This window comes from Uranotaenia lowii, chromosome 3, assembly GCF_029784155.1.
Source record: "Uranotaenia lowii strain MFRU-FL chromosome 3, ASM2978415v1, whole genome shotgun sequence".
Classification (NCBI taxonomy): domain Eukaryota; kingdom Metazoa; phylum Arthropoda; class Insecta; order Diptera; family Culicidae; genus Uranotaenia; species Uranotaenia lowii.
In genome coordinates, this window is record NC_073693.1 from 232901541 (window position 1) to 232914619 (window position 13079).

A 13079-nucleotide genomic window follows, 5' to 3' on the forward strand; every position below is an offset into this window, starting at 1 on the left:
GCTCCAAAGCAAAATGGTGCATGGCCACTACTTTCAAACTAAACAAGAAAACATTTTATTGGATTGGATATTTCATCCCAATAATAAAACAATTAATATAACTAGAGAATCGAACCCATTTCAACATCTCATCTCAGCATGCCAGTCCGATATCTTACCCAGTGCACCATCTAAGTCGGTTAGAAAACGATATAATATTGTCATAGTTTTCTGCAACCGCCGATTACCAAAAAAACGCACTGCATTGGCCGTCTGTCGTTTAGCCGGTGTTTTTTTTTTTACCCTCCTTTGTCTTTGATGGAAAAGGGGTGAGAATGAGAGGGAAATGGGGTGAGAATGAGAGGGAAATGGGGTGAGAATGGTAAACAAGAAACTGTTTTCTTTTGCCGGTCGGTTTCATACACACGCACAGCTCATCTTGGCTGGTGTGTTTTTACCGTGAGTTAGAAATAAAGAATGTTTTTTTCTCATGGCGGTTTACATTAATACTCACATAGGGTAAATGTACCCAATCTTGGCCCCTAAGGCATGGTTGACTAGATTTCCCATGATTGTAGTCTTCCTGTAATGTGTACCTTCAAAAGTCCTTCGACAAATATGATTGCTAACTAGCCTAAAATGCAGTAAAAATATGTCCTTGCTTGAAAGCGGTTGATAATTTGAGATAAACCTGATCAAACTTTTGATTGAAATGCTCCTTATTGTAGCCCCCGCGCCGTATTTTGGCCCTTTATGAGTTCCTTAAATTGGTCGTCTCTAGGAAAAACTGGCCTCACTAATACAACAACAGCCCCCACGAATTCATTGAAAATATCCCGGAAGGAAGCACATCAATGTTCTGTATTGTTTTCAAAAAGTCGGAAGTACGAAATGTCAATCAATTTTTTAACTGATATTTCCAGGTAGAATTATAATCTGACGTGAAAACGCTTTACTTGTTTATTTTAGTTTTTGTGTGCTTATAGTTTCTATTATAAGTTCCAAACTATTGCATTGGTTAACAAAAATATGTTCATTTATCCAGCAAACAAATCGTTTGCTAATTTTTTAACATGCAATTATGATAGATCTGTTTCCATTGAAGTCAACAGGTTAACATAAGATGGTAAATGTTCATATTTTTTTTATTCCACTCCCATAAAAGGAGGACCGACATTTTAAAAACCATTATGATCGAGGCAAGAAGCAAGCTAAAGCTTAAACTTAAGTCAGCGAACGATTCTTTGAATCATACATATTCAAAATGTCGCCCTTAGGAATGTCTAGCAATCGTTTGCGTACACCCGGATAGCAAAACAAGACAAACTTTCGCTCACTCCAGCCAGCCTGATAGGAACAGATTGCATCTCACTCATTCGTTCGGAAACTATAGGTAATGGAAGCAAAAAAGCAAATTCAAATGCTGGGTGAAATTCAATCTGCATCCCACTCGCACTCATGCAAAATCATCACCCAAACTCGGCAGCGCTTCTTTCGCATATTCCTTTCCTACAGAGAACAAACGTCATCACCTCCTGCTGATGCACAGTGATCTATAATAAAAAATAAACTTGGTCAAAATATTATTTTTGATTTCATATGAAATTGCAAACAATAAAAATTGAAGTTCGTTACAACGTAGTATTGCAGTGCAATTATTTTTTTAAATAAACATAATATTTAGAGTGTCATAATTTGAGCTTTATAACCATTCCTTTCAAAGCGACACATATGCAGCAAATGTTCATCTTCAATACAAATGAAATTAAATAAAAATACGTTGAACCTCATTTCCAAATGTGGAATTTTTTGGGTATGGATATAGTAACTTCAACATTGAGATCCAAGATATCAATTCGGATTCGGATCCGGTAAATTAATTTATTGAGGGGTACATTTTATTGAGAAGAAAAGTTCTCGAAATTTACCATAAAAGAGCAGCTCAAACCGTAGCATTATAATTCAAACTAAAATGCCAAATACGCTTGAGTCGGCTTGAGAGATTAATAAATTGATTACAGTCCAAAATACATTCATCATATTTTTAATTTATTTCAATCATTCATTTTACTTTAGACCGGCTTTTCAATTTCCAGACCACTGTGCACCGTCCGCCGACGAACAGCCGCCGGCTGCCGACTGCCTGATGTCGTTTTCACACATACATGCATACTTCTATCTGTGGAATTGCATGCCAAGATTAGGCGAAAAATATGTTTATATTTTTTTCACTTCCATCTGTACCGTTGAGCCGTCAACACGTACGCCGGAGCATCGTATCGTTGCTGTGTACCTGCAGGAACATTTTTACATTATTTATTTTTTCCTTACCTGTATTTCAATCAGCACTTTTCAGTGCTAAAATTATTTTCATTTTCTTTTATTCATATTTTCTCTTTTCTTTCCAGCATGGGGAAGTCTTCGGCCGGCTCAAGGGCCGGAAGAAAACGGATTGCTGAACCTAATCCAGGGCCATCTGCCAAAAAAGTTGAAATTTCCAATTCATTCGATGTCCTTCATAACATCGGTGATGAGGAAATATTCATATTTAATTCTGATAAGAGTACTAAGAAACCTTCTTCTTCTTCTTATACTCTTAAAAACGAAAAGATTCCACCAATAACGGTCACGATTCCTGACTTCAATGCCTTTCGAAAAGAAATCGTCACTTCCGTCAAGGATGTGAAGATTTCTTTTCAGATCGGTCGAAGGGGAACTGCTCGTATATTGGCGGAATCTTTTAATGATTTTCAAAAAATTTTAAATTATTTGAATAATAAAAAACACCAATTTTTTACGTACGACACTAGAGGTGATCGTCCTTTTAAAGTTGTACTTCGTGGTCTCACCGGCGATCAGACAACGGATGAGATCACAAACGAATTAAATTCTTTGTTAGGTTTTTCTCCAATTCAAGTAATTCAAATGAGGAAAAGAACCAACACGAATAATACCAGTAGTGTTGGTTTTGCTCCTGAGCTTTATTTGATCCATTTTAAAAAGGATCAAGTTAATAATTTGCAAATTCTTGAAAAGGCTCGTCTTATGTTTCATTGTCGAGTCAAATTCGAACCTTTTCGAAAATCTTCAACCAATTTCCTTCAAAATATTACGCAATGTCGTCGTTGTCAAGCTTTTTGTCACGGCACTAAAAATTGTAGAATGAATGCCAGATGCATGCTTTGCGGCTCATTCGATCATGAAAAATCTAAATGCCTTTATGGTGGTGATAAACCAAAAACAGAATTTTTCAAGTGTGCAAATTGCGCAGGTAATCATTCCTCGAATTCGCTAGACTGTCCCATCAGGGCAAAAATTATTGCTTCTAGGAAAAATCCCAAAGTTTCCAGAAAAGTTTCTTCTCCTCCTTCCTCTTTTTCGTCTTCACACGTCGGGCCGGCAAACAACCTGCCTGTTCGCATTCAGCCTCGGTCTACATTGGAATCACGGCTGGGTAATACCCGAAGTGATTTTAATGTTACCTGTGCTGAATCTGCGCCACGGACTAGTTGTTTATCGTTCTCAGAGGTGGTTGAAAATGGGTTGCCCTCTCCAGGCATAACTAATAAAAATGGAAAAAAACCAAGTCTCAACGTTCATGCGAAGGCTTGGGAAAATCCCCGAAATTCAAATACTTGTTCTTCTCTTCCATTTTCTGATCCTAACAATTTTGTTGATTTGGGTGAGATTACTGAGGAAAAATTAAAATTTTTGCATCAAAATTTAATGGAAATGATGCAACTTATGTTGAAAGCAAATTCAATGTTTGAAGCTTTCCAAACTTCTTTTAATTATGCTATCAAAATTATTATGACTTTACGATTCCCTCATGGATCCAAATAGATGTTTAAATATTATGAATTGGAACGCTAGATCTTTGCTGGCTAACCAAGATGAGTTCTTTTTATTTTTGAAAACTCAAAACATACATATTGCTGCCATCACTGAAACTTTTTTAAAGCCAGACAATAACTTGAAAAGCAATGCTTTCTTTAAAATTTTGCGAAATGATCGACTTGATCGACAAGGTGGGGGTGTAGCTATTGTCATCAATAGTCGTCTCAAATTTAGACTTCTTCCTTCTTTCAATACAAAAGTCTTAGAAACAATTGGAATTGAATTAGAAACTTCTATGGGGAAAATTATAATTATTGCCGCATATTTGCCTTTTCAATGCAGCGGTGAACAGAAAAATTTTCTGAAGGGAGATTTACAAAAACTCACCAGAAATAAATCTAATTTTTTTGTTATCGGTGACTTTAATGCAAAACACCGATCTTGGAATAATATTTCATCAAATTCAAATGGGAATATTTTATTTAATGACTGCTCTGCAGGTTATTACACTGTTGAATATCCTAATGGGCATACTTGTTTCTCTTCGATTAGAAATCCTTCCACAATTGATTTGGTTCTAACGGATTTAGGCGAGCATTGTAGTCAATTAGTTACTCATGCGGACCTCGATTCAGACCACCTTCCAGTAACTTTTTCTTTATCCCAAAGTCCCATTGAAAACCCTTTAAAATCAACTTTTAACTTTCAAAAAGCTGACTGGGAGCGATATAGGAATTTTATTGAACGTAATTTGAATGTAAACGTTCCACTGAATTCAATTGAAGATATTGATTTGGCTGTAGAAAATTTGACAACTTCAATAGTCAATGCTAAAGCCGCTTCAATACCCAAAGTTAAACATAAATTTAATCAACCTTTAATTGATGATGATCTTCAGTTTTTGATACGACTGAAAAACATTCGTCGACGCCAATATCAACGTACTAGGGATCCTTATTTGAAATTTATTTATTGCGACCTTCAAAAAGAGATCAAACGTCGTTTAAATTTCATTCGTAATGAAAATTTTGCCAAGGCAGTAGAGGACATAAAACCCTACTCAAAGCCATTTTGGAAATTAACTAAAATTCTGAAAAAGCCCCAGAAGCCAATTCCTACTTTGAAAGACGGGGATAAACTTCTTTTAACGAATGCAGAAAAAGCTCAAAAATTGGCCCAACAATTTGAGTCTGCTCATGATTTTAATTTAAACGTTGTAAGTCCAATTGATGCTCAAATTTCCCTTGAATTTGATGATATTCTTTCTAAACAAAATGTATTTGAAAGTTCTTGTGAGACAGATATTGATGAACTTAAATTGATTTGCAAAAAATTTAAAAATATGAAAGCCCCAGGGGAAGATGGGATTTTCTATATTCTTATTAAAAAGTTGCCTGAAAGCACTTTAAATTTTTTAGTTAAAATCTTCAATAAATGTTTTCACTTGGCTTATTTTCCCAATAAATGGAAAAATGCCAAAGTAACTCCAATTTTAAAACCTGGAAAAAGTGCTTCAGAGCCTTCAAGTTATCGACCAATTAGTTTGCTTCCATCTTTAAGTAAACTATTTGAGAGAGTTATTTTGAATAGAATGATGATTCACATTAATCAGAATTCTATTTTCCCTGATGAACAATTTGGTTTTCGTCATGGACATTCTACTACACATCAACTTTTGAGTGTAACTAATATGATTAACGCTAGCAAATCTGAAGGTTATTCAACTGGTGTTGCTCTTCTTGATATTGAAAAAGCTTTTGACAGTGTTTGGCACAAAGGTTTAGTAGCTAAATTAGCTCGATTTGATTTCCCTGTATATCTCACCAAAATTATTCAAAATTATTTGACTAGCCGAACCTTACAAGTAAGCTATCAAAATTCATGCTCTGAAAGGACACCCATTAGAGCTGGTGTCCCTCAGGGTAGTATACTTGGGCCAATCTTATACAATATTTTTACTTCTGATCTTCCTGATGTACCAGAAGGAAAAGGTAGAAGATTGTTTGCTGATGACACTTTGCTTTCAGCCAAAGGTCGGAATTTACGGGTGGTACGCAGTAGATTGCAACAAAATTTAAATTCCTTTTTGAATTACTTGAAAATGTGGAAAATTTCTCCTAACGCTTCCAAAACTCAACTTATTTTATTTCCCCATAAGCCAAGAGCAAATTTTTTAAAACCTAATGAAAATCATTCCATAACTTTTAATGGGGTTTCATTAGAATGGTCTGATCACGTGAAGTACTTGGGACTCACACTTGATCGGAATCTTTCTTTTAAGAATCACATTGAAGATATTCAATCTAAGTGTAATAAATATACTAAATCTCTTTATTCTCTCATCAACAGGAAATCCAAGTTGTGTCTGCGTAATAAGTTACTTATCTACAAACAAGTGTTTCGACCAGCGATAATGTATGCAGTTCCGATTTGGTCTAGCTGCTGCGCGACGAGGAAGAAAGCCATCCAGAGGATTCAGAACAAAGTTCTGAAAATGATTTTGCGGCTTCCACCTTGGCACAGCACCGAAGATCTTCATCGGATTGCGGGCATTGAATCGATCGAAGAGATGGCCAACAAAATCATCTCCAACTTCAGAGGCAAATCGATGCAGTCTTCCATCGCAGAGATTCGTTCTCTTTATAACTAGTTTAATTTTAGGATAGTGTTTAGTTTTAAGTTTAAAATATTTTTGCCATTACAGGATGTTCTCCTACATTAAATTCTTAATTGCGCTAAGCAAATTTAATTCTTACAAATAAATTTTTAATATCTAGTTAACTATAGGGCTCTGAACAGTTCATTATTGAGCTGAACACCTAATTTAATGAAAAAATGTAATATAAATGTAATGATGAATTGATACAAATAAAGACATATTTAAAAAAAAAAAAAAATGTTTATATTTTCTTAAATTTTAGATAGAAAATGTACGTTGTTTGGAGTAAGTTATAATTTTATATTTTTTGTCATGTTTTGCTGCAACCAACGGTAATTTTTAGTGATTTTTCCATAAGGAAGTGTGTTTTTAAAATCAATCTGAAGATGGTAGATGCACTAGCAAGGTAGGTTCATTTAAGATTTTTTCCGAAGATCATTATTTTATTTGCAGTTTGTCATGCGAAAAAAAATTATTACGCAGTAATTTGGATTCAATTGTGGACAAATGCTATGCAGAATGTTGCCATATGCGGTTTCCTTTAATGTTTATTTTTTTTTCATTTTTAGCCGTATGATTGACATGAAAATCACCAACATGCATTTTGGCATGCCAAGATTAGGAGCATGCCAAGTTAAGGCTCACTTACCCTACACAGTAAACGAAGATTTCCGAGTTCGGTACCGGTTTTTTACCAAAATCCTAACATGTGTAAATCGTCAAACTTTTCGCTAATTTTTCGGTAAAAAATGAACGAACATCGGAAAATGAAGAATCGATTCACACTCTGTGAACCTGTGCTTTTTGCAGAGTCACGCAATCCTTCGGGTGACGAATAAGCAAAAACATTTTTAAATCATCGGCATAAGCCAAAGCGAACACATCAGTTAGCACTTTAGGAAATTCGTTCATAACAGTGATGAAAAGAAGAGGTCTCAAGTGACTCCCTTGTGGAACACCACTGTTGATCGAGAAAACACAAGATCTCACGTTCTCTAGTTTGACATATTGCGTTCTTTTGATCATTGGAGACAGGATCCGGTTATTCCATTCTTGCACAATACCGACAGTAGAGCGTTTATATTGATTACGTCGAAGGCTTTGGACATGTCATTTTATATTGCCTTAACTTGAAAACCTTGCATCATCCACTATTATGATCTCGATACAAACTCTGTTAGGTTTAAATTTAAAAAAAAATAGGTCGGAAAGTACTTTTCACAGCCAGCAAAATGCTGTGAAAATATTGAATGTCCAATTACTAGTAAATGAGCGATCAGCGAAAGAAAGTGTTCCATTTCTAAAAGAACTTAGATTTAAGACTTAAAAAAGCCCATGATAACGTTTTTCGAAACAACTGGACGAAAAAAACTAAACATCATTGTAAGTTCACAAACACTATTTTTATTAGACCGACATTATTTAATACTTTGGAATCATCATAAAACATAAACTAAATATTTTTTCTTTCACACACTCTCTACACACTTGCTAGATTCCTTGATAAAGGCTAAATATAAGCCGAAACGTCGGATGTTTAGATAAAAATCGTTTTTTAATCACTTAACAGACTGAAACCGCCGAAAAAATCTGAAACATTGTTTTAAACTTCCTGAATTTAAACCGTAGGTATTCAGGTTTTTCAACATCAAATTAAAACTTGGATTTCTCTTTAAAAAATTTAAGATTTTGTGTTCGTAAAGGATTAACAAAAAATCAGTATTTAGCCATCATGAGAGGCAATTCTATTGATGTAATGATCGATGGCAAATCGTGTAGAAGTGTAAAATATGTAGAAGTCTGTATCAGTTGTGTTTTTCTCATTCCGTTTGAATACACTAGTATTCCAGCAGAAAAGTAAAATCAGAGTTTTTGACATTAGTCGAATACTCAGTCATTTAAAAAAAAACATTTAATGGAGGTACAAATCCAATTTAAGACAAATTGTGAAAATTAAGTGTGTTAATTTAAAATTTTGTATATTTTTTACCTGAATACAGTTTTTCTGAAGATGGCTGAAATTGTGCAGTAGGCCGAAACGTAAAGAAATTGTTATTATTTGGCTCAACAATCACCGAAAAATATCAACTTAAAAAGATAACAAATCCAATTAACAATTATAAAATTTGGAACCGAAATTCCAAATTTGTATAGCTGATTTTTTGAACCATACCTTTTTATTATGTTTTTTTTTTCTTCAAAATTTCATAACGGGCTTATGATATAGCTCAGTTGGCAAGTCAATTGCTTCCTGAGCCAATGACCGTGAGTTTGAGTTCAAGAGTAAACATCGATCACAGTTATGCCGGATAAGTATTTCAATGACTGTTTGCCATCTGCATCGTTGGTATAAGTCGCGAATGACATAAAGATGCTAAAACGACTAAAATCGAAACAAACGAAAATAATAGTAATTTCTTAACACTTATTTCAATCTTATAAAATTTATCTTTCTCAGACTGAACGTAGTAATAAAACTTTCAATCTATCCAGGTCACTTTCCACCACATGGCCGCAAGCCATCGCGATCAGGATCACGCCAAAAATCGTAAAACCAATCCGGGACGACGCTGAAATCGAAAAACCCAGAAATGTGGAAAATTCAATTTCCCCAGTTTCGAAATAATTGACCAACGATTTTTTGCTGCTGCTGCAACTGCTTTGCAGGCAGCACAGAACGGGGTGGACAAATTTGCATCTGCTATCGCTGGCGACCTGCTGAAACAGACAAATTCAATAGTCCGCCGGAGATTCATTGAACTGAAACCACCAATCGGAATCGGGGGAAAATTGAAGGCCAGAATGGGATATTTATTCTGAATCGAGAGTCTCGCTCCCGGCAATCGGAACGGTTTATCGAAAATGCCAGCTTCTGGGAAATATTGCTTTGAAATAAGAGTGACGTGAAACTAACACGTATTGTGTGCCCCTGCTCTTTGTTGACTCCTACAGCCAGTATAAAAAGGGCCCTGAAATTGAACGCCTTGTCGAAAATATATTGCCAGCCTTAAGGTCTCGATCAACATCCTCACATAGAAACCTACATCGACTGGGTGTTCAGTTGACGATAAAACACAACAACGCAACCGTTTGACACGTCACTGACTGATGCGATGCGCCCGCATGAAATTGCATTTCACCGGATGGGTTTTGTGTTTGTTTCCGAACCAATCAGTCGTGCAAACAGGCGCAAAATTTTAATGGAAAGTAAAATAAGCCGCACTTGCTAACCGACATAAGGGAGTTCTGTGTTACTTTCAACCGCTTTAAAAATGATAGAAATTGGTAGGCAATTATTAAGTAAGTGATGGTTTCTTGTTCAAGGATTTGACATAGAACCAATAGAACTAGTTAGCTTATCATGCGTTCCTGTTGAAAGAAAGGGCCTTTCTCGGTGTAATACCCTGTAGGATAATGCAATGTGAAATCAAAACTTGAAGTTTATAAAGGATCGGGCAGGTACAATCAATGTGAAGATTCAGGATGCAGCAAACAAAATGCTTGAGGACACTGATACACACTAAGCTGAACAAAAATAGAACCACTCATGTTCTACTTGTCTACTTGTTAAAGATGGAAAATTGCAAATAGGCATCATTTACTTCAAAAATTATTTAAAATTTTTCAACGGATAACTTAAGGCACCCCGAATAAAATAGCACCACTTAAGTATTTTTGCAGAAAAAAAATCATTAACCCTAACTCGCTCTTGAGTGTCAATATGACACTATTGGAAGTTTGGCGGCTTGTATTTTTATTCGGCTGCATTCAAATAAAAATCTTTGAGGACCCTCAATGAGTTCATAAAATCTATAATTTTAAATTAATACTTTTTTATGGACGCACCCTGAAAGCCCAGGAAAAAAACTCCCTCATCAGACCTTGAGTGTCAATTCGACACTCCTCGCTTAAAACCGTTATGTCTCTCTTGTTTCACAACCGATTTTTTTTTCAAAAATTTAGTCCCAAAAACTAAGTACTTTAACCTGCAAACTTGACTGATTCTTGCTGTTAAAATTTGAAGAAAAAAATGAGATTTTTTCAAAATTGATAGGGGTTGTTTAGTCAGACTTCAGGTTCTTCATCAATTGATTTAAATCTCGTTGATATTAGGATATCTATCCTTTTGATTTATTATATGACATTTCTTTGCCACTTATTTTGCAGCTGTCAACAGTTTGCGAAGCGGAAGTTCTAAATGATGAGTGTTGCAAAAATAGAACATTTAGATTCTTTTCGTAGTGTTTCCTTATTGGAATTGTTTGTCGTTTATCACTTTTACACTAAGGCTGGACTGGAACAAATATCAATTTCTTCTTTTGTCACCCCCCCCCCCGCCCCTCCCCCTTTTCGAAATATCCAAAAAACCTAAAGGGGGGAATAAATATAAATAAATAAATTTTATGTAAATTTCCAAAAAAAACAATAATTGAAGATTCGAAAGATTACAAGAGCAAAAAACATATTTTGAAAGATGCGAGTTGTTTCATGTTTTCTATTATTGATTTTATTAAATTTCGCTATTGAAAATTACTTGATTTATTGTTTTTTGCAATGATATAGTAATCAATTTTGTTGCATATAACCTTATGTGTAATTTATCCCAATTTATTTGTTTTCGAATTATTTTTTATTACAACCATCCCCTCCCCCCCCTAGTGATGTTCCAACTCCGAGTGACAAAAGAAGGATTTGAAATTGTTCCAGCTTAATTTTCGAACGAAAACACATTTTTTGTCAAATTCAACGATTTCAACAGTTTTCAGTAAAAAAAATTAGGTCAAGCCATACATTAAAGCGGAACTATCACTTTCCTTGCTCAATCTGATCCAGTTTTCCATATAGATCATGAAAATTATCAGTAATTTAGTACTTTTTGTCGAAGTACAACGTTTACGCCCTTCGCATACGTTAGTCGAGCTGGTAGTTTACCCCTTGCTGTCAAGTGACTGGAATACTTTCAGAGTGTGTATTATTTCTTACCGCGTTTTTCACACGAACATGTCGCTATCGTTTTGCGTCTTAAATAAAGTTTTTTTTATATTAATCCAATGCGAGTGTTTTCTCCCTGTTAATCCATCCGGAATATCCGTTACACCAACTTATCCTGCTGATAGTTGATGTAAGTGTGCTCCCTGCTAGTCGTTCCGTCCATCAGATTATGGGCCCAGTAGATAGACCGGTGAAAAGTTTTTCGTTTTCGGGAAGTGTCCGGGAGTAACCGATTGAGGTTAAGTTTCCCGCGTGGTTTTCGTGTTGCGCTTTCGGGAGACATCGAAGGAAAGAACTGTCCGTTTTGAAGTTGAAGTTGAAGTTGAATACGCAAAACTGGCAGACGTGGAAATTTCGTCCGGAGGCATTGCAATGCCGTGAAGATTTGTGGCATACAATCGAAAATCCCTTGCCAGAAGAAAAGGATCGTACTACCGATTGGTTGGCTGATGACAGGAGTGCTTAAGCTACGCTCATTCTGTTGCTGGAAGATAGCCAGTTACTGCTAAAAAAGCGAAGTGTTTTTGCGAGTGATGCCTTTAATGCCTTGAAGGATTATCAGCAGAAGAGCAGTTGATCTTTAATGAAGACACTGTGCGTGAAGAATCTTCCGAAACACGGTGAACTTGAGAGGCACTTGAGTGAAGTTGACGAACTTTTCGATCGCCTCGAAGCAGCAGTTACTGAGTAGGGTGCTGACACAAAAGTGTGTTTGTTGTTTAGAAGCCTGCCCCCGTCGTATGATGTCTTCGTTTCGGCCCTGGATAGTCGATAGGAAAAGGGGAAGAGGAAGTTACCACAGATATGGTAAAGTCGAAGCTCATGGATGAGCACAATCGACGGCTCGAGCGTGACGGTGCAAGTGGAAGGCAGGAAAATGCTATGTGCTCTTCTGAGAGCAAGTCAAGTTCGAAAAAAGTGGTTCCGATGTGGCAAAGTTGGCCATCTGATTCGAAATTGCCTAGTGAAGAAATATGCTACCAACCGAAAAAAAGGGTAAATGCCAAAGTGGCTGGCAGTGATGAGAGCTTCTGCTTTCGTTACGGGTTGTAGTGGATCCTCCTGGATCATCGATAGTGGTGCAAGTGCACACATGACCAACGATCGGTCGTTTTTACGTCATTGGTGTGGATTTATTATCCTTGCCGATGGCAACAATATCAAAATTCAGGGTGAAGGGAGTGGTGTTTTGAATTGCGCTAAAGGCAAAGAAAAAGTTATTCGAATCGATGTGAGCAGAGTGAAATTTGTGCCTGGTTTGGCTACCAATCTTGTTTCGGTTGAACGATTAGCTATGAAGAATTTGAAAGTGAGTTTTGGCAGTGATGGCTGTAAAATTACCGATCGTGATGGAACCGTACTGGCAACGGGCTGTCGCAATGGTCGCAACGAACTGCGGCAAGGATATCCATCAATGAAAGCGACGATTGGACAGCATCTGGAGAACCAGTGGCACAGGCGTCTAGGCCACCGCGATTGATAGGCATTGGAACGTATCGAAAAGGAGGACCATTTTTTTTATTTGGTAACCACAGGTGGTAAATCCCGATTTACGGATTGTATTCCAAGCCAGTGAGCCACCGCGTCCCCCCAGTTTGCTACTCTGGGTCCA